This window comes from Hipposideros armiger, unplaced genomic scaffold (assembly GCF_001890085.2).
Source record: "Hipposideros armiger isolate ML-2016 unplaced genomic scaffold, ASM189008v1 scaffold_656, whole genome shotgun sequence".
NCBI lineage: Eukaryota > Metazoa > Chordata > Mammalia > Chiroptera > Hipposideridae > Hipposideros > Hipposideros armiger.
This window is the reverse complement of record NW_017732006.1, coordinates 613,767-616,285: the sequence shown is the minus strand read 5'-3', so window position 1 is coordinate 616,285 and position 2,519 is coordinate 613,767.

Here is a 2,519-nt window from a genome sequence, read left to right as displayed (position 1 = left end):
AATACGAGCAACTAGATGCCAACAAACTCGACAATCTGGAAGAAATGGATAAATTTCTAGAAATATACAATCTACCAAGTCTGAATCAAGAAGAAACAGAAACTGAACAGACTGATTACTACCAAAGATATTGAATCAGTAACCAACAAGCTTCCAACAAACAAAAGTCCTGGACCAGATGGCTTCACAGGTGAATTTTACAAAATATTCAAAAAAGAATTAATATCTATTCTCCTCAAACTATTCCAAAAAATACAGAAGGAGGGAAGGCTCCCAAGCACATTTTATGATGACACTATTACTCTGATTCCAAAATCAGACAAAGATATTACAAAAAAAAGGAAACTACAGGCCGATACCCATAATGAACATAGATGTAAAAATCATCAACAAAATACTAGCAAACCGAATTCAGCATCACATTAAAAAGATCATACACCACGATCAAGTAGGATTCCCTCCTGGTGTGCAAGGTTGGTTCAATATCTGCAAATCAATTAACGTAATACATCACATTAACAAAATGAAAAATAAAAATCATATGATCATATCAATAGATGCAGAAAAAACATTTGACAAAATCCAGCAGCCATTTATAATCAAAACTGTAGCGAAAGCTGGAATAGTGGGATCATATCTCAAAAGTAATAAAGGCCATATATGATAAGCCCACAGCAAACATTGTTCTCAATGGGGAAAGGCTAAAAGCTTTCCCCTTAAGATCAGGAAGAAGACAAGGTTGCCCACTTTCACCACTTCTATTCAACATAGTTCTAGAAGTTCTAGCCATAGCAATCAGACAAGAAAATGAAATAAAAGGCATCCAAATTGGAAACGAGGCAGTAAAATTGTCATTATATGCAGATGACATGATAATATATAGAGAGAATCCCAAAGACTCCACCAAAAAACTGTTAGAGCCAATAAATGAATTTAGTAAGGTAGCAGGATACAAAATTAATATTCAGAAATCAGTTGCATTTGTATACACCAATAATAAACTATCTGAAGAAGAAATCAGGAAATCAATCCCTTTTACAAATGCTTCAAAAACAATAAAGTATCTAGGAATAAATTTCACCAAAGAAGTAAAAGACCTGTACCTAGAAAATTATAAGACACTGAAGAGAGAAATCAAAGAAGACACAAATAAATGGAAATACATACCATGTTCATGGATAGGAAGAATTAATATAGTTAAAATGTCCATACTGCCTAAGGCAATATATAGATTCAATGCAATTCCTATCAAACTACCAATGACATTTTTCTCAGAAATAGAACATATAATCCTAAGATTTATATGGAGCCATAAAAGACCGCGAATAGCCACAGCAATCTTGAGAAATAAGAACAAAGTGGGAGGTATCACACTACCCGACATCAAATCATACTACTAGGCTACAGTAATCAAAACAGTATGGTACTGGCATAAAAACAGACACATAGACCAATGGAACAGAATAGAAAGCCCAGAAATAAACCCATCCATATACAGTCATTTAATCTATGACAATGGAAGCAAGAATTTACATTGACATAAAGATAGTCTATTTAATAAATGGTGCTGGAAAAATTGGACTGACATGTGCAAAAAAATGAAAATGGATCACCTACTTACACCAGATATGAGAATAAATTCAAAGTGGACTAAAGACTTAAATGTAAGACCTGAAACCATAAAACTCCTAAAAGAAAACAAAGGGAATAAATTTGCAGACATTACCCTCAGTAATATTTTTACTGATATATCCCCTTGGGTACGGGAAATAAAGGAACAAATAAACATATGGGAGTACATCAAACTTAAAAGTTTTTTTACAGCAAAAGAAATAATCAATAAAACAAAAAGGCAGCCTACTGAAAGGGAGAAGATATTTGCCAACAATATATCTGATAAGGGGTTAATATCCAAAATTTATAAAACACTCATTCAGGGCCGGCCGAGTGGCACGATGGTTAAGAACTGGCTTGGGACGCCAGAGGGCCCCGGTTCGGATCCCACATATGAGGGCCAATGACACTGCCCTCCACAGCTAAGATGCTGAACAACAGCTCAACCTGGAGCTGGGCTGCCGTGAGTTGCCGGCGAAGGTGTAGGCTGCAGCCCCTGTGGTAGTGGGTTGCCATGGGCTACCGTATGTAGCCCGCAGCCAGCGTGAGCGGCCAGCAATCCCAGTGAACAGCCGTCCAGATGCCGGCAACTGATCTGCCTCGCTTGGGAAGAGCGCAATGATGGTGCCAACTTGGGCCAGTGAAGCTACGTCCTCCACAACTAGACTGAAGAACAAAATGACAGCAACTTATCTGTTCCCCTTCCCCCAATTCCCCAATAAAAATATTAAAACAAACAAAAACACTCATTCAACTCAACACCAAAAAAACAAACAACCCAATTAAAAAATGGGCAAAGAATATGAAGAGGCATTTCTCTAAAGAGGATATACAGATGGCCAACAGGCATATGAAAAAATGTTCAACCTCACTAATCATTAGAGAAATGCAAATAAAAACCACAA